The sequence below is a fragment of the Rattus norvegicus genome, chromosome 5 (genome assembly GCF_036323735.1).
Source record: "Rattus norvegicus strain BN/NHsdMcwi chromosome 5, GRCr8, whole genome shotgun sequence".
Taxonomy (NCBI): Eukaryota; Metazoa; Chordata; class Mammalia; order Rodentia; family Muridae; genus Rattus; species Rattus norvegicus.
The window spans coordinates 149,962,522-149,982,504 of record NC_086023.1 but is presented as its reverse complement, the minus strand read 5'-3'; the positions used below and the strand labels follow the sequence as shown (position 1 = coordinate 149,982,504).

Here is a 19,983-nt window from a genome sequence, read left to right as displayed (position 1 = left end):
CAACACAGACTGTGCTACCCGCTCCTTTCCTCCCTCCCCACTCCATTAAGAGCGTCAGTTCCTGAATGTTTTAGCTTAGTCCCTCTCTTGGAACTGCACTGGGGTGAAGAGAATATCTTGACTTATGGTTTTGGCCTCTCTAGGTGATAGAAGTGGGCTTCCAACAAGTACTTGATGGGAGAGGAATATTTTGGGGTCTGCTGGGGATGGTGGTACACACCTATAATTCCAGGTTGCAGGAAGCTGAGGCAAGGGGATCTTGAATCTGAGGCTAGCCTTAGTTACAGATGTTAACAGCTAGCCTAGGCTACCGAGAAAGACCTCGTTTCCTTGTTCTTGTTTTGAAACAGGATCTTGTAACCTCAGGCAGGTCTTCAACCCCTTACGTAAGAGAGACTGCATCTGCCCCTGGAGTGCTGAGTTGGGATAATGTTACTGTGCACTGTGTAAAGATTTTTGCCTATTTGGTGCTGGCAGACAGTTGAGTGCAGACCAGACTTTGGTATTTTTATTGGATCATCTCCTGCCTGGGTATTTTGTAAACACTCTCACCTTCTGATTGGTTTAACAAAAAGTCGATGGCCTGTAGCAAAGGAGGAGAAAATGCTCTCACTTTCAGCAGAGGTAGGAGCTGGTGGGCCGAGAAAGTACCTTTTACAGTGCTGCGGTTACAGGACTGTGCCAACATCCCAGCTTCCTGTGGTGCTAAGGATTGAGGCTCTAGGCAATGCTATCCATTGAGCTATAGCCCGGACCCCAAGGTCTTGTCCCTGAAAAAGTCTCTGGGAAGTCTGTCCTTTTCGCCTCTCTTTTCAAACAACTTGGAAGGATCACCTCAACTCCGGCAGTAGCTTTGGATCTGGTAAGAGCTACGTTGCAGCCAAACTTCTCGCCAGCAGGGCCAGCCCTGCTTCTCCTTCCCAAGATACCATTCACAAACAAAGCCGTATGCAAATTTCCACCTCAGGGACACATATCCCTCTCCATGGAGAAAAGCTCCTTACAACTGTGTAAGGACCTGCTTGAGGTCTCATGGATGGAGTGCCACAGCCCTACAGTCTCCTGCCTTGATTTCCCCTTTGCTTTTAATTTTTTTTTAACTTAGGAATTTCTTTCTTTCTTTTTTTTTTTTGGAGCTGGGGACCGAACCCAGGGCCTTGTGCTTGCTAGGCAAGCACTCTACCACTGAGCTAAATCCCCAATCCCAAACTTATGCATTTTTAAAAAATTGTTTTAAGTCATTTTGCAGGGCAATGGTGGTGCATGCCTTTAATCCCAGTACTCAGGAGGCAGAGGCAGGCGAATTTCTGTGAATTTGACACCAGTCTCATCTACAAAGCTAATTCAAGTACAGCCAAAACTACACACACAGAGAAACCCAAAATTGTTTTAAGGGGCTAAAGAAAAGGCTCAGTGGAGAAGAGAACTTGCTACTTTCATAAGGACTTGGACTCCCTCCCACAGCCTACCTGGAGGCTCCCAACTCCAGCTGCAGGAAATCTGGTGCCTTCTTCTGGCCTCCTTGGGTACCAGGCATGCATCTGGTACACAAATACACACAAATTCAGACATACATGCACTAAAAATAAAAAGTAAAATTGTTTTTTTTTAAAGCATTATATGCACAATCACACACACAACACGAGCACGTGCATTTGCACGCACGCTCAGGTCAGAGGACAACTTGAGAGAGTTGGTTCTCTCCTTTTACTCTGTGGAACCCCAGAATGATACAAAACTCCTCAGGCTTATTGGCAAGCGCCTTTACCCTCAGAGTCATCTTGCCGGGCCTCCGGATGCCTCCCCTCGCCCCCTTTCTTTTTTCCGAGTCAGGGTTTCATGTAGCCCATGCTGATCTGAAATTTACTATGTAGCTGAGGTTGGCTTTGAACTCCTGAACCTCTTCCCCCTACCTCCCAAGTATTGGGATTACAGTCTCCCCTGCCTTAATTTATCTTGTCCTGGGGTTAGTGGCAGAAGGTGTGTTAGCCAGATTAGGTTTCTGTTCCCATGGCTAGAGAGACCTTGGGTAAGTTACTTCCTCTCTCTGGGGAAAAGCTAATATACAGTGACAGAGAGTTCTAGCTTTTCTTAAGTATGCCTCTGGTCCTGAAAAACAAACAAACAACAAACAAACAATCAAAAAAGAAACCCCAAAACATATCTTACTGATCTTAGCAGCAGAAACTCTTTCCTTCCTAGATCCAAACCATCTCTGTCCCTGTCACTTCGGGATCAGCAGGGATAGCCTGAGCTTCTGTTGCATTTCTGAATCAAAACCCGTCTGTCCACAAATTTTGTTGGCATGGTGGCACTGGGGGAAGGAAGGCAGATCATGAGTTTGAGTGTGACCTGGGGGACTTGGGCCACCCTCATCTCCCGTCTCTGACAAAAACTAGCGTTGGGGGTGCTGGGATGGAGCTCATTTGGCATGGTGCCTCCTAGGCATACGAGGAGCTCGCTCTGGCTTCTGTCCCCAGCACTGCCTGAAACGGACCAAGTGGAAGCAGGAGGATCAGAAAAGTTGGAGCTGGAGAGATGGCTCAGTGGTTAAGAGCACTGACTGCTCTTCCAGAGGTCCTGAGTTCAAATCCCAGCAACCACATGGTGGCCCAGAACCATCTGTAATGAGATCTGATGCCCTTTTCTGGTCTGAAGACAGCTACTATGTACTCATATACACAAAGTAAATCTTTTTTTAAAAAAAAGGAAGATACTAGACAGAAATGCAACTACATGGTGAGTTCAAGGATAGCCCCAAATCCATGAGGCCTTGTTTTTAAAAATAACAACAACAACACCTTTTCTTTGTTTTTGCCTCCTTGAGTGCTTACTGTTGGCCGGACAGCTTGAAGTGCTTAGAGCAAACATGAGTGGGACAAACCACAGCATCCTCATGGGGCCATGAAGTCTGTAAGAGAAAGGTGAATTTCGTGTCAATACTCAGGATGAGTCCTGGGAAGAATCAGAAGTCCAAGGAGTCTCAAGTATGCACAGCCGATCCTGAACTCGTAGGGTACAGCTGGCCTCAGAGTGGAAGCGGGAAAAGAGCAGGCAAAGGAGCTGACAGAGAAGGTTTTGTGGTTTTGAGACAGGGTCTCATGAGAGCCTCCTGTCTCTGCTTCCCAAGTGCTGTGACCACACCCAGCCTAAGAGAGCCAGAGAAGAAAGCCAGCTTCGAAAGGACAGGAAAAGAGAAACATGAGGAAATCCAAGGCTAGAAAAGGCCTGGGCAAGTCTCACACAAGTCTGGACTTTGGCCTGGGGCTATAGTTTAGGGGCCGTGTGCCTTGGCCAGCATGTATTAGGGCCTGTTTTTTTTTTTTTTTTTTGGTTCTTTTTTTCGGAGCTGGGGACCGAACCCAGGGCCTTGCGCTTCCTAGGTAAGCACTCTACCACTGAGCTAAATCCCCAGCCCCTTTTTTTTTTTTTTTTTTTTTTTTTTTACCCAACAGTGTAAATCTTTGTTCTGTGAGTGCAGGGATGTCTTGAGATGGGATTTGCAGTTTATTGCAAAGTAGATGCTATAGGAGAAGAGGGAGTGGATTAGAAAGGCTTGGTGTTCAGGGCTCTCTACTTCACAGGCACGGTCTGCTTCTCAGCCTAAGTAGCATCTCTCTAAATGGAGTCTGTTATGAGCAGTTATTTAGTTGTTTAGAATCGTATGTAGCTTAGGCTGGCCTCGAACTTATGATCCTCTTGTCTCAGCCTTGCGAATTCTGGAATTACAGGGGGGAGTCACCGTAGCTGGTTTCGTTTGCTTCAGAATGTAGATGGTTTAATGAGCCACAGTTTAAAAGCCTCTCTTACCTTCAAGGCAGTGGTGGTGCGTGCTTTTAATCCCAGCACTCAGAAGGCAGAAGAAGCAGGCGAATCTCTATGAGTTTGAAACAGTCGTGAGTTCTAGGACAGCCAGGGCTACCCAGAGAAATCCTGTCTCAAAAACAAACAAACTCACCAACCAACAAACAACAAAATAATACCAAACAAAACAAAACACCTCTCATCTACAAAGGTTTTCTGTCTACCTGGACATAGTAGCCCAAGCCCACCATTCCATCACTTGGGAGGCTGAATCAGGATGATTGACAGCCTAGACCATAGAAATAGACCCTGATTCAAAGAAAAGCATACACAGAATTAGACATGGTAAAACTAGCCTCTCATTCCAGCACTCAGGAGGTGTATACCTTAAATCCCAGCATTTGGGAGCCAGTGGGAGGAGACCATAAAGTTGGGGGTAAACCTAATGCATAGGGTGAGTTCAAGACCGATTGATTGATTGATTGGATTGGATGGATTGGATTGATTGGTTGATTGATTGATTGATATGAAGAAACTTCAGGCTGGGTATTAGCCTAGTTGGTGGGGTACTTGCCTGGCATGCACAAAACCCTGGATTTGATCCTCACATAAACTGGGAAAGAGGATGAATGTTGATAGCCCCAGCATTTGACATGCAAGCAGGATCGGGAGAGTTAGAGGTTATCCTTGCCTATGTTCTGAGTTTGAGACTAGCCTGTGCTGCATGAAATCCTGTCTCAAAAACAAAAAAAAAGGATTTTCTCTGGTTCCCATTCCTTCCTAGAACACATTCAATCCTTGCAAAAATCCTTTCACTTCCAAGCCTTTATTTTATTTTTTTAATCTAAGTTTAACTGTGTGCCTATCTCATTTTCCTGTTTTCTAGAGAGGCAGGGATTTTTGTTTGGTCTGCTCTGTTTTATTCTTCTAGCAGGGGCTGAGCAAGTATGTGTGGAGTGCTGTCTGGTTGTAACAGAATGTCTGGTCTAGTGCAACAAATCCCAGTTTCAGGCTATGGGGGTAGCTCACTGAGTAAAGGCCCTTGTTGTCAAACCTGACAAATTAGATCATTAAATCAAATCCCTGGGACCCACATGGTGGACGTTGTCCTCTTACCTACACATGCACACACACACACACACACACACACACACACACACACACACACACACATCCACAAAATGAATAAATAAAATGAAATTTTTTTCTTTTTTTTTTTTTTTTTTTTTTTGGAGCTGGGGACCGAACCCAGGGCCTTGCGCTTGCTAGGCAAGGGCTCTACCACTGAGCTAAATCCCCAACCCCTAAAATGAAATTTTTAAAAAGACTTTTTAAAAATCACAGGATCTGAGACGGCGGCCTTGGCTCCTTCCAGTCCTCTCTCCCTGCCTGGCTAGCTGTTCGCCTGTGGCCAGATCTCAGAGAATCAAGCTCAGTTTAGTGGTGGGGAAAGAGTTTGGACTTTGGAACGAGATCAAGGAGCCTCGCAGCTGAGTGCGAGTCCATCTGGAATGAGGCAGAGTATAAACAAACAGAACTAAGTGCTCAGATGACCATTAATAACGTGTTTAAGTTTTTTTCTTCTATGAACTGATAACGTGATCATCAGCGTCAAAAAGTTATAATAGCTGGAGTGGGGCACACCTTTAACCTCAGCACGAAGAGCCCAGTGGCAGGGGAATCTCTGTGAGTTTGAGGCTAGCATGGTCTATATGGAAAATTTCAAGACAGCAAGGGCTATAGTATCTTTGTCTGTCTGTCTGTCTATATCTATATCTATCTATATCTATATATACATCTATCTATAAAGATGTTATTAGGTCCAATGAGATGGTTCAGCATGAAAAGACACTTGCCATCAAGCCTGACAACCTGAGGCTGCTACTCAGTGTCTACACGGTGAAAGGCAAGAACTGTCTTCTCCAGGTTACCTTCTGATCACTATGCAGGTGTTCTGGTGTGCACACATTCTCTCTGTCTCTCTGTTTCTCTCTCTGTCTCTCTCTCTGTCTCTGTCTCTGTCTCTCTCTCTGTCTCTGTCTCTCTCACACACACACACATACATACACACACTAATAATAAAAAATTGTAAATTAAGGGGGGGAAAAACCCTGTAATTCTCATTTATGGAGAACATTTAACAAGGTCTGGCGACATTTTTATTTGTCCCAACTGGTGGGCCTCCTGACTTTCATGGTGTCAAAACCAGGGGTACTGCTAAGCATGCTACATCATACAGGACATACCCCATAACAAATTCTTATCCAGTCCAAGAGGTCGATGGTCCCAAGGCTGGAAAATTCTGAATGAAATAACATTAACACAGGATGCTTTCAATACAGTACCTGATAAGTCTCAAGCAAATCCTGTACTTTAGTGTGTGTGTATGGTACATACATGTATAGATATTTCTTTCTCTCTGTCTCTCTCTGTCTCTCTCTGTCTCTCTCTCTCTCTCTCTCTTTCTCTCTCTCTCTCTCTGTGTGTGTGTGTGTGTGTGTGTGTGTGTGTGTGTGTGCACGTCAGTGTGGGTAGCCTCAGGAGAGCCATTGGATCTGAAGTTTCAGGTTTTAGAGAGCCCCTCTCCCTGTATCATGGGTGTTGGGAATTGAACTCAGGTCCTCTGGGAGCGAGGTGATTGCTCTTGACCTCTGAACCATCTTTCAGGCCCTATCCTATTTGGGGGGGGGGGGGGGAACAGGGTCTCTCACTGAATCTGGGGCTCACAAATTAAGCCAGGCCAGGAAGCAAGGGAGTCCCAAGGCTCTCCAGACTTTGTTCTCTTAGCGCTAAAATAACTTTGACCCGGGTGCAAGCGATCTTTCTCTGGGCCACCTTCCCAGCTCCCTTTCAGTGGGAACTACGTCTAGAGCAGGAACATGGATAGGTTCATTGAGTCTGCACCTCCACGGCTCTTTCCCCAGACATCTTGCAGACAGTGTGATGGAGTGACGAGGTTCACATCAAAAAAGTGGTTTTAGCACCAAAAAAGCCTTGGAAAGCAAAGGGTGAGGAATATGTTCAGAACAGGAGTGCAGCCTTGGACTTTGGACACCTGGGACTGTGGGGGAGGGACGGGCAAGGCTAACACTTTCCCAACCTGGAGGCAGCTCTCTTGGCACCAGTTCCAGCGGTTGTCTGGGTCAGCACAAAGACCTCTGGGCAGCGTCAGATTGTCAGATCCAGGAGTTCCAGCCTATGGGTCCCTAACCCACCCTCCACCTCCAGCTCCCCACTTGAGAGGAACGCTCAGAAGATGAGGTCTAGCTCAGCGAGAAGTTAAGGGAGACCCTCCAAAAATGCTTTGTGTCGCATGGTCTGCTGAAGTCTCCTGGATGAACCGGAGAAGGCCTAAGCAATCCAGGGCAAAGGGCAGACAAATCGGAAACGGATTCAATTCTACTGAGAAAAGCATTTAGCAACACTCGCTGCTTCCCCTCCTGTGTGCCAGGCACTGTTTCCTACTGAGAATGACGTTGGGAACCGTCCTTACCAACCTTTACCTAGACAATGTTTGAACTCCAGCTCTGTCAACAGGAGCGTTTGTCCAAGGCAAGGCAGGCCTGGTATATACATGCCTAAAAATTAGGTCAGGCATGATGGCACCGGCCTTTAATCCCACTACTTGGGAGAAAGAGGCAGGAGGAACTCTGTGAGTTTTGTTTTTTTTTTCCTTTTTCTATTTTTCGGAGCTGGGGGCCTAACCCAGGGCCTTGCGCTTCCTAGGCAAGCGCTCTACCACTGAGCTAAATCCCCAACCCCAAACTCTGTGAGTTTGATGCCAGTGTGATGGCCTACTTAGTGAGTTCCAGGCCAAGCAGAGCTACATAGTGAAATGTTACCAGAAATAAATAAATAAATTTATATTATTTATGTGTCTTAGTCTGCGCGCGCACACACACACATGCACACACACACACACACACACATACACACACACAAAACAAAAACAAACAGGGACAGAGGCATCATCAACACTATTTCTTTTTTTTTAAGATTTATTTATTTATTATATATAAGTACACTGTAGCTGTCTTCGGACACACCAGAAGAGGGCATCAGATCCCATTACAGATGGTTGTGAGCCACCATGTGGTTGCTGGGAACTGAACTCAGGACCTCTGGAAGGGCGGTCAGTGCTCTTAACCACTGAACCATCTCTCCAGCCCCACCCCTATTTCATAAAAGAATAAACTGGATGAAATATAGCTCGGTGGTGGAGCATTTGCATAGATACCACAGCACATGGGAGAGCCTGCATCAAATTAAATTCCCAGCACACACTGTGGTGGTTTGAATATGTTTGGCCCAGGGAAGTGAGTGGCACTATTAGGAGGTGTGGTCTTGCTGGAGGAAGTGTGTCACTGGGAGGGCGGGCTTTGAGACCCTCTTCCTAGCTTCCAGTCTTCTCCTGTTTGCCTTCAAATGTAGAACTCTTAGCTCCTGTAGTGCCATGCCTACCTGGACACTTCATGCTTCCTGCCATGATGATAATGAACTGAACTTCTTCTTTTTTTTTTTTTTTTTTTTTTTTTTACATGAGCTATGACAGTTTATTTGCCTTTCCAGGCTTTGATCTTCCGCAGATAGAACTCCAGCTCCTTGCCTTCGAGCACATAGCCATCTGCTCTGCCACACTGGCCTGGTCTGGAGGCAATACAGGCGAGAAGCTTGCCCTGCTGCAACTGCTCCTCCAGAAGACTGCTGACTTTGGCATTCTTTTTCCTTTCATCATATTTCTTTTGAATTTTCTTTGATCGTTTTTGGTTTAAAATCTCTTCCTCCTCAGGAGTCAGCTTGGTCCCCTTCTTGCGACCCAGGGGCAGTGCAAAGTGGGACTCGTACCACTGTCGGTACAGTGTAGTGGGACTCATACCACTGTCAGTACGGTGTAGTGGGACTCGTACCACTGTTGGTACGGTGCGCTGTCAATAAGCACAGTGCAGTTCTTCCCCAGGGTCTTGGTGCGGACGAGCTCGTTATTGGATGCATTGCAGACAACATCAGTGAGCCTTGTTTTGCGAGTATAAGACTCAGAGATCCAGGAAAAGTTCCCCACATCCAATCTCAGGGCACGGTACTTCTTATTGCCTCCTCGAACTCGGACTGTGTGTATGCGGCGAGGGCCAATCTTAGTGTTGGCGGCCGGCCGGCCCAGCTCAAACTTCCGCTTCTTGTGGTAGGGTTTTCTCTTACCCCCCCCCCCCGCCCCCCGGTCTTGCGGCGCTTGTGCTAGTTGTCCTGAGAGACGCCCATCGCTCGGCGCTGGCTGGAAAGAGGAAGCCTGGACTGAACTTCTGAACCTGTACACCAGCCTCAATGAAATGTTGTTCTTTCTAAGAGTTGCTTTGGTCATGGTGTCTGTTCACAGCAGTAAGACCCTGACTAAGACACACACTCACACACACACACACACACACACACACACACACACACACATACACACACACACCAAACTTCAGAAATATGAATGCCTTTCTTCAGTATCACAGTATTAATTAAATGACCCAGGATCACTGTGAAAGACTTACAAAAGAAAGAATATAGTCCTTGCCTTCAAAAGCACTAGGGTCTCACAGAGGAAAAGCCAGAAAACATCTGATCCATCTGACAAACAGGGAGGTGGTGACAAAACCTTTAGGCAGGGAAGGCAGTCTGAAGTGAGTTGTAAGTGGGGGGCAGTCAGAAAGTCTTCAGTGGGGGAAGTGTGGTTGAGCTGGTCTTGGAAGACGAATAAGTAGACTTTGCGTTTACAGGCTGAGGTCCTGAGAGACAGAACCACTGGGATGGGCCACAGGATGTGTGTGTAGCTATAGAAACAGATCTGCCTGGAAAAGTTGATAAATTGGGCCCAAACTGTTTGTTTGATAGAAGCGAATGGACTCAAAGGATTACTGAGCTGGAGAGAGACTCATGTGCACATGGGAAAAAAAATTATTTAAAACTGACAAGGTGTAGGCAAGTCCTGAGCAGAATGGATATCTAGCGAGGAGCAGCTCTCGCAGTGGAGAAAAGCTGAGTCCGCCATATCTCAAATATCCTGGAAACGGGGTATGGATTTGCCCACCCAGCCTCTTCCTCATTTTCTGGAAACAGCTTGGGTCTACTTTGTGGGAAGATGCACTAACCTAACCCTAGTTCTGGAAGGCCTGACCCTACCTCCTTATCTCCAGATACGGATACACCATGAAGCTGCTTACAACACAGAGGTTGGTATAAGGAAGGACGTTCAGCAGCTCAGTCCATGAGAATTGTGCCCGGTGTGTTTGGTGAAACATGTAAGAACGAAACAAGATCTGCACTAGGAAAGCACGAGAAACGGAAGGCAAGTTTAGATTGTGTCTTAGTCAGGGTCTTACTGCTGTGAACAGACACCATGACCAAGGCAACTCTTACAAGGACAACATTTAATTGGGGATGGCTTACATCAAAGTGGGTGCATGGCAGCACCCAGGCAGGCATGGTGCAGGAGGAACAGAGAGTTCTACATCTTCATCTGAAGGCTGCTACCAGAAGACTGGCTTCCAGGCAGCTAGGATGAGTGACACCCCCACTTCAACAAAGCTACACCTACTCCAACAAGGCCACACCTTCTTTTTTTTTTTTTTTTTTTCGGAGCTGGGGACCGAACCCGGGGCCTTGTGCTTGCTAGGCCACACCTTCTAATAGTGCCACTTCCCGGGCCAAGCATACAAACCATCACTGATTGGATCTGAAGGGGAGTGAATATTTCTATTTGCATCTGCAGGGGAAACAGTCAGGCATGGTGACCCAAGTCTGGGATGCTGAGGGCTGGAGGATTGCTGCAACTTCAAGGCCAATCTGGTCTACATAGTGAGTTTCAGGTCAGTCTGGGCTCAGAGTGAGACTCATCTTTAAAAAGAGTCAAATAAAAACGAGGGTATAGAGAGGCTGTGAGTATCAAGTTGGTAGAATGCCTGCCGGAAAGGCGCGGGGTCTAGGTTTGATCACTAGAGCAGCAAGCGTAAAGGTGGGAATGGTGACACATGCTTAGAACCCTAGCACTGAAGAATGGGAGGAAGGAAAATCACAAATTTAAAGGTTATCCTTAGGGGTTGGGGATTTAGCTCCGTGGTAGAGCTCTTGCCTAGCAAGCGGAAGGCCTTGGGTTTGGTCCTCAGCTCTGAAAAAAAAAGGTTATCCTTAGCTACATAGTGAGTTCTAGGCCAGCCTGGGCTACATGAGACAATGAGACAGACTCAGCCCATAGATGATAGACAGACAGACAGATAGATAGATAGATAGATAGATAGATAGATAGATAGATAGATATAGATAGATAGATAAATGGAGGTCTAGTTTCGTGGCACAGGCACATAATTCTATTGATTACAATACTAGAAAAAAGTCTCTAGATAAAAGAAATACTGAAAAGAAAAAAAAATAACTTGGCTGTGGTGGCAAATATTTCTAGCATTTGAGAAGTAGAGGCAGTAGGATCAAGAGTTCAATATCACCCAGCCCACCTAAGCTGTGGGAGATTCTTTGTCTCCAAAAGAAGGACTCATTGGCAAAGTCCTTGAGTTAGCCAGGCTGTGGAATCTCTGAGTTCAAGGCTAGCCTGATTTATAGAGCAACGCTTCAGGACAACCAGGGCCATACTAAAATACCCTGCCTCAACAAAAACAAAATGAATGAAAAAAAGAAAGAAAGAAGAAAGGAAAGAAGGAAGGAAGAAAGGAAGGAAAAAGTGTCCTTGAGCTAGATCCGGTGATACATTCTTGAAGTCCCAGAACTCAGGAGACTGAGACAGACATATAGGTCTGTGTGCGTTCCAGGCCAGCCTGGACTACCCTGTCTCAAAGACATAAAGTGATAGGGGAGTAAAGTAAGAGTGTGTGTGGCCTACTCTCTGTCACACACTCCCCCTGCCTCAAATAAACACACACTGAAGATCCTTACAGTGTGACTTAAATGAAAGGCCGGTGTGTGTGTGTGTGTGTGTGTGTGTGTGTGTGTGTGTGTGTGTATGCAGAGTGTATGTGTGTATAGGTGTGTGTGTATGCAGTGTGTGTGTATAGGTGTGTGTGTATATGCAGTGTGTGTATATGCAGAGTGTGTGTATAGGTGTGTGTATGTATATGCAGAGTGTGTGTGTATAGGTGTGTGTGTGTATATAGGGGGTGCATGTGTATATGCAGTGTGTGTGTATAGGGGTGTGTGTATAGGGGTGTGTGTGTATGTGCAGTGTGTGTGTATGTGTCTGTGTGTATATGCAGAGAGTGTGTGTGCGTGCGTGTGTATATGCAGTGTGTGTGTGTATAGGTGTGTGTGTATATGCAGTGTGTGTATATGCAGTGTGTGTATATGCAGTGTGTGTATATGCAGAGTGTATGTGTATAGGTGTGTGTGTATAGGGGTGTGTATGTGTATATGCAGAGTGAGTGTGTGTGTATAGGTGTGTGTGTGTATAGGGGTGTGTGTATGTGCAGTGTGTGTGTGTGTATGCAGAGTGTGTGTGTATGTGCAGTGTGTGTGTATGTGTCTGTGTATATGCAGAGTGTGTGTGTGTGTGCGTGTGTATATGCAGTGTGTGCGTGTGTATATGCAGAGTGTGTGTGTGTGCGTGTGTGTGTGTGTGTGTGTGTGTGTACATGCGTGCTGCTGAGCTGCACACCTCGGAGACGTGGAGTGCCATGGTCTTGTCTTTGGTTTGTGGACTCAGGAGGGTCCCCAGGTCCCAGGGTCAGCACAAACATGCTTCTTGGTTCTTTGGTCACCATGCCTCCAGCAAATCCCTTCACTGCCTCTCGGAATCAGGGAGCTTTTAGGAACAACTGAAGCCAGCTCAACCCTCAGCCACAAGGAGAGTCCGTGCAGACTTAGGAAATGCCGTGGCACCGTGCAAAGGAATAAACAGCAGGAAGTTCTACAGACCTCACCGCCCAGTGTAGGAGACCTCAGAAGCCAAAGAAGAAAACAGAGAAAATGGTTACTGTCTCGGCCTTTGGACCCATGCCTGGAGGCACACACCTTTAATCCCAGCACTGGGGCCAGAGGATTTGAATGTGAGGCCAGCTTGAGCCTCGTTTCCAGCCTCTAACTGGCTACATAGTAGAGGATGACCCTGAACCCCTGATCTTCCTGTTTCCACACCTCCTGGGTGTTGGTGTATTACCACACCCAGTTTATAGAATGCTGGGATCAAACTAGAGCTTTGTGGATGTGTGTGCATGACATTGTGTGTGTGTGTGTGTGTGTGTGTGTGTGTGTGTTAGGCAAGAACTCTACCAACTGAGTGAAAGACATGGCCATTCATTTATTGTTGTCGTTATTAGTATTTGTAACTTTAATTAATTAAAGACTACTTTTTTAAAAAGATTTATTTATTTACTAGATTTATTTATTTACTATATATAGGTACACTGTAGCTGTCTTCAGACACACTAGAAGAGGGCATCAGATCTCATTACAGATGGTTGTGAGCCACCATGTGGCTGCTGGGATTTGAACTCAGGATCTCTGGAAGAGCAGTCAGTGCTCTTAACCACTGAGCCATCTCTCCAGCCCCTAAAGACTACTTTTAATGATGGTTTTTAAATGCTTTAATGTCCTTTCTAGTCCACCACCTACCATAGGTAATAAAAAGAAAAGATATGGGGGAAGTGGACCTGTTTAGAAATTTTTTTTTGTTGGTTTTTTTTTTTTTTTTTGGTTCTTTTTTTTGGAGCTGGGTAGAAATGGTTTTTAGGAGCAAATATCATGTGCATTGTCAGGAAATCAGCAGTTCAGTTCACAGGGCAGCAGCAGCAGCTCTGTCCATTCACAAACACTTCACGAGTGCACCAGCAGTCCAGTTCAATAGAACTGGGGTAGTAAACACAAATCAACTGTGCTTGCATAACCTAGCAGAGACAGCCAGCCTCAGCCTCAGCCTCAGCCTCAGCACGAGTCAGCAGGAGGGACCAGGACCAACAGGACCCCGCCAAGAAAAGTTCTAGAATGTATGTCTCTCAGTGAAACAAGGATCAGCAAAGACAGGAGACCAATAGGCGTTGTCCAGTTAGCTTTACAGGCAAGTCAAGTTCACCTCTGTCACTGACTGTTGAGTTTTTTTATTCCTGCTAAACATCAGGTATTCTTTCTCCACTGCTCTTGACCCACCGTGTGTCTTGCCTCAACTCTTGAGTCTTAATAAAACTCTGTATATAAAGTCTGTCTCAGCTGACATCACCCCACTAGCTGACCTGAGTCCGAGGAAGCAGCGAGAAACTACAGCACACCACCAGAAGTTTTTTGGTTTCTATGGATTCCTGACATGGATCTCAACTACACATGTAAGGCAGACCAATACATGCATGTCGTTAGCAAAGAATCCTTCATCACGTGTCCTTTCACATGCTTGCTTTAACAGAACACCCTCTCTCCTGTGTCTGCTTCAGTGAAACGTTCCTACACGAGTCTGCCTTAGCCCTTCACCTCTATGTCTGCTTCAGCGAAACACTCCTTCATGTGTTTGTCTCAGCAAAACACCATCCAACACAACTGACTCTTCAAAGAACCCTAAAGTTTCTACTTCAAGTATTAGCATTAATATTAGTACTAGTATCGATAGGGTTTTATGTGGCCTATGATAACCTTGAACTTGCATCAAGTTCCAGGGTGACTTAGAACTCCTCATTCTCCTGCCTCCTCTTCCCAAGTACTGAAATTGTCTGTCTCTGTTATCTCTCTTAGCAATCCCCCCAAAATTTTGGTCTGTTTAGAGTTACAAAGTCTCGGGCTGGAGAGTTGATGGCTCAGTGGTTAAGAGCACTGACTGCTCTTCCAGAGGTCCTGAGTTCAATTCCCAGCAACCACATGGTGGCTCACAACCATCTATAATGGGATCTGATGCCCTCTTCTGGTGTGTCTGAGGATAGCTACAGTGTACTCACATACATAAAATAAATAAATCTTAAAAAAAAAAAAAAAGAAAGAAAGAAATAGAGTTACAAAGTCTCGACACAGACTTATCTACTTTAAGTGTTCAGTAGAACCGGAACGGTGAGTTTCTGCCGTGGTACATTGCTCTGATTGTAGCGGGTGGAAGGCTGTACAGTGTGACCGCAAGGTGAAAGCCTACCTGGGTTACAAGGAATCCATGCTACACACACACACACACACACACACTCACACACTCACACACACACACACTCACACACACACACACTCACACACACACACACTCACACACATACTCACACACACACACCCACACACACACAAGTCAGCTGGTGACAGTGCAGGCCTTTAATCCCAGCATTCAGGATGCAGAGGCATGTGGATCTCTGAGTTCAAGGCCAGCCTGGTCTACAGAGCAAGTTTTAGGACAGCCAGAGCTACACAGAGAAATTCTGTCTCAAAACCCCCACCTCAAAAAAAAAAAAAAAAAAAGGAACCAAATTCTTTTTCCTTTTTTTTTTTTTTTTGGAGCTGGAGACCGAACCCAGGGCCTTGCGCTTGCTAGGTAAGTGCTCTACCACTGAGCTAAATCCCCAACCCGACAGTCTGTCTTAATAAAATAAAATAATTACAATAGGTGGCCTTTTGCTACCGGCTTCATTCACTTTCCTATTTAGTGTCAGTGGACAACCAGGTGACTCAGGAGACGAAGACACTTGTTACCAAGGACCACGTGGTGGAAGGAAAGAAGCAACTTCTTCAAACTGCCCTTTGACATAGGACACATGCGAGGGCTTGTGTCCTCCAGCACCCCACCTGTTCGCACACGCGCATGTTAAATAAATGAATAAATCCAATGGTAGCTGTTTTGTTCTTGTTGTCACTGTCATTTTTGTTTTCGGAGAAAGGCTTCACTCTGTAGCCCAGGTTTGCCTGAACTTACTACGTAGCCCAGGCTGGCCTGGAATATATGTTGATTATCACATCTTGGTGCTTCAGATAGTGAGATTACAGGCAGGCATCACCACAGCAGCTCAGACTGAGTAATGGCTAATGAGGAAGGATTGATTTCTTTACATTCTGAAGTGTGAGTGAGGATTTCATCATGGGATGCTAAGGGGGTTAGGACATGGCAGAAGGCACAAGGAAGAGACAGGGCTTTGGTGGAAGGAGAGAGAAGAGGGGGTGATCCTGTTGATAAGGAAGCCAGTCCTGTTCTAAAAGGGCATTCCTGGGTCTGCTGAGGAGAGCAGAGCCCCTAGACTCAATCACTTCTAGAAGTTTCGAAGTTCACTGGTGTTGCCCTGAAGATTGCTTCCAACATACAAACTTTTCAGGACATTTAAACTGCTGCACATCTGCTTGCCTTTTCAGTCAGCTAGCTCTCTCTCCCCCTTCCCCCCACAGGATTCCTCTGTGTAACCCTACCTGTCCTGGAACTTACTCTGTAGGCCAAGCTGTCATTGGTCTCAGAGAGGTCAGCCTGCTTCTGCCTCCTGTCCTTTGGGATTGAGGGAGTGGCCACCACTGCCCCGGGGGGTTTCTCTTTTTATAAAGACAGGTGTGATCCCAAATAGGGCCCATCTGTGTAGATCTTCCAGGATAATATCCCTCCTTGTCACCCTTTCTTCAACTCCTTTGCAAAGCGATGAGAGATGTTGACTTAGAGATCTTCTCGGACCATTTTTCAGCTGCCACAACTCCTAATTAACAGTGAGTGTCTCCTTCTCACCCAGACACCAAGACAGGAGTCTGTCCTCCCAGGTTTTAGGAATTAGGAGCTGGGGCCAGAGGATGATGAATTTGAGTACAGGCTGGGCTACTTTGTAAGACACTAACTCCTAAAGGTTTTGGATTTTTTTTTTTTTTTTTTTTGGTTCTTTTGAGACAGGATCTCATGTAGCCCAGGTTAGTCTCTAATTCATTACATAGCTGAGGCTGTCCCCAGCTCTCAAGTGTCACCAATACTTTAATACTAGAGAATAAATCTGATGACCAAAAAATGCTTGGAGTGACATAAATGGCTGAGGCTAGGGTCTGTGCTCACTCTGGGTTGCTTTCCTATGGTTTCTGGATGAGCAGAAACATTCTACCATAATATGAAATCTAGCTTGCAGACAGTACAAGCTCCCAGTAGAGTGGGGAAGATGGGTTTCAGCATGGGATTCTAATATTAACTTGCAAAGAATGCTCTATAGTTTAGAAAATTTGGCATTCTTTATCATTAAATGACAACTTTTCAAGTTGTGCATTTTCTATAGTAAGAAGTTCACATTTAAAGGGGGTAAAGACAGATTCCCAGGGCTTCAAAGACCAGGCCAATCTTCTCCTTGAGAGAAGCTCCCCAGCTTCCAGCACATTCCTTTACCCTGACATGAGCTCTGGGCCATTGTTAGACAAGAAAAACAAGCAGGAGCCACATACAGCTTTGGTACCCCAGTTCAGTCATTCATGACGCCCCAATGACCAGAGTTCACAGTCTGTGCTTGGCACCCAGACAGGGCTTTGACAGGCAATGTGTTTGTTAGACACAGTGTCCTTTCAGCATAAGACCAAACAGCCTCAGCCTGCTGCCTGTGACCAGCCAAGCAGGTCCAAGCCGAATCACCGCTAGGTAGTTTCACAACCTGTTTGTCCACTAGGCCATAGAGGCTGGGCAGGATTCTGGGTCTTTTAGATTTCCTGGACAACAAGGTAGCGCCCTGTGCAAGAGGAGTTTGGCTCAGTCAAACCTACCCAATCGTCATACAGAAGTTTCTTCAAACCTCTTAAGCTCTCTCTTTGCCTTGAAGTACAATCTTAAGCCAAGAGAAGCTGGGGGGGGGGGGGGGGGGAACTGGTGAGATGGCTCAGTGGTTAAGAGCACTGACGGTTCTTCCCGAGGTCCTGAGTTCAAATCCCAGCAACCACATGGTGGCTCACAACCATCTATAAATGAATCTGATGCCCTCTTCTGGTGTGTTTGAAGATAGTGACAGTGTATTCACATATATAAGAAAATAAGGGGCTGGGGATTTAGCTCAGTGGTAGAGCGCTTACCTAGGAAGCACAAGGCCCTGGGTTCGGTCCCCAGCTCCGAAAAAAAAAAAAAAAAGAACCAAAAGAAAATAAATAAATCTTAAAAAAAAAAAAAAAAGGAGAAGCTGTAGCAAGCCTTCATTCCTCACCTGTAAAATGGGAAGTAGATATGTATTTTAATTATCGTGTAGTAGTATACCATATAATACAACCTTTATGGCAACCCAGTGAGATGGATGTCGCTATTTAACTTGACAAATGAAAATACTGGGATTAGAGTTGTTATGTCACTAACTGAAGCCACACAGGTGAGTGCAAGGTCAGGAATCCACCCAAGTCTACATGACTAAGAAATTATACTAGCCTGGGCTTCATAATGACTTCTAGGCCAACCTGGGCTACATAGTGAGATCTCGTCTTGTTTCCATTATCCTGAAAACCTAAGTTTGGTCCCTGGGAGCCACACGGTGGAAGGGGAGAGCTGATTCCCATAAGTTGTCCTCAGGCATCCATAAGAGTGCTGTGGTACACCCTCCCCAAAACAGATACAATAAAATTATTAAAAAGTATTTATACACACACACACACAGACACACACACACACACACACACACACACACACACACACACACACAGTATAATACAAATAGGTGGGTGCTGATGGGGCAAGCAGGCCTTTAATCCCAGCATTCAAGAGGCAGAATCAGGGGGCTGGGGATTTAGCTCAGTGGTAGAGCGCTTACCTAGGAAGCACAAGGCCCTGGGTTCGGTCCCCAGCTCCGAAAAAAAGAACCAAAAAAAAAAAAAAAAAAAAAAAAAAGAGGCAGAATCAGACAGACCTCCAGGTTGTTCGAGGATAGCCTGGTCTACAGAGTAAGTTCTAAGACAGCCAGAGCTACAATAAAACCCTGTCTTGAAAAATTCAAGAAAAATTAAAATAATAAATAAGCATGTATGCACATATATGTATGTATATATTACTATATTATATATGATTATAATGTATATATATATATATATATATATATATATATATATATATATATGACAAATAGGAGTCAAGGGGTTGTGGTAAATTTTGTATTTGAGAGGCCAATCTAGGCTACAAACTGAGCCTATCTTGCAAAACTCTCCAAAACTGAAAATGAAGAGATCGTGCTGAGAAGACAGCGAGAAGCCTGCGTGTTGCTGAGGGCTTGCTGTTTTACAGAGCCAGTCACTGGGCAAGCCCCCTCTGCTCCGCGGGGGCTCAATTTCCCTGTCCTTGGGTAGGGTCTGAAGCGTCTAAAGACATCGTTCTCATTCCAGGCTATAGCCTGTAATTTTAGGTTAGAATGACTGTTCCCTAAGTCACACCTTGAACAGGATCTGCCATTGTGCTAGGTGTTACCCAGCCATCTTTGCTAGGCCATAGTAGCTGCCTGGCTATAAGAGGTGGAGCTGGTGTCTCAAACTCTTGAGCATTTGCACCTTGTCTTTTTTTTTTTTTTTCTTTTTTTTTCCGGGGCTGGGGATCGAACCCAGGACCTTGCGCTTCCTAGTCAAGCGCTCTACCACTGAGCCAAATCCCCAACCCCTTGCACCTTGTCTTTACAGCTCTCTCCTCCTCCGGTATGAGGTAATGGGTAGCAAGCCTGTACGGAAGCTTGCTGAGTCATGGTGTGCGCATGTGCGTTAGCACATTTACCCTGAGTTCTCATCCTTCCCACCAGAGTGGACACTGGGACCTGAATCATTTTTGCATTTACAGTTGCCAATGTGGGCCTCTGTGTGGTTTCTTAGTATAGTTAATGGCCGATAGACCCCATTCACCAAGGATGAACGGCCGGAAGTGCCATCAGCCCCCACCAGCACAACCTTGGCCTCTAGTGGGGCTTTTACTAGATGTCTGTAGCAGTGTGAACACCCCTCTCCTTTCTCTTCTCTCTGCTTCCGAGTGGAGCTTTCTCTCACAGTCTGCTTTTGCTTTTTTTTTTTTTTTTTTTTTTTTTTTGGTTCTTTTTTTCGGAGCTGGGGACCGAACCCAGGGTCTTGCGCTTCCTAGGCAAGCGCACTACCACTGAGCTAAATCCCCAACCCCTGCTTTTGCTTTTTATCCAGTGCTGGGGATTGAACCTATGGCCTCACTCATGTTGACTGGGAACATACTGTTAAAGCGTTTCTGTCTCTGTCTCTTCTCCCTTCTCTCTCTCTCTCTTCTTTCATTTCTTTTTTTCTTCCTTTCTATTTCTTATTTTCTGTCTTTCTTTTTTAAAA

The 19,983-nt window shown here is 45.7% G+C and overlaps 1 pseudogene; it reads right to left on the bottom strand.

The window, feature by feature from the left end:
• Positions 1–8,308: 8,308 nt before the first annotated feature.
• Positions 8,309–9,060, bottom strand: Rps8-ps7 (ribosomal protein S8, pseudogene 7; annotated as a pseudogene).
• Between the last annotated feature and the right edge of the window lie 10,923 nt (positions 9,061–19,983).